We start from the raw sequence: 258 nt of genomic DNA, 5'->3' as shown, positions 1-258 counted from the left end.
GGGGCCCCCCCCCCCCAGCCGCACCATCTTGTTCCCCACCACCTCGGGCGGCGGCTCAGGGCTGATGGGCATCAGTGTGTCTGCCAGAAGGAAGTCACCGCGGTGCTGATGGACACCAAGCCACCACCACGGTGGCACCTGCGCCAACCCCATCCCAGCTCTCCCCCATCTCCCCGCACCGCCCCGGCTCCTACCCGGCTCCTCCTGGCAGCGCATGGAGGCGATGTCGAGGTAAGAGGGGCCAATGGACCCGCGGAG

This window comes from Aptenodytes forsteri, unplaced genomic scaffold (assembly GCF_000699145.1).
Source record: "Aptenodytes forsteri isolate BGI_AS27 unplaced genomic scaffold, ASM69914v1 Scaffold196, whole genome shotgun sequence".
Lineage (NCBI taxonomy): Eukaryota > Metazoa > Chordata > Aves > Sphenisciformes > Spheniscidae > Aptenodytes > Aptenodytes forsteri.
The sequence above is the reverse complement of the archived record's forward strand: the minus strand, read 5'-3'. Positions refer to the sequence as shown.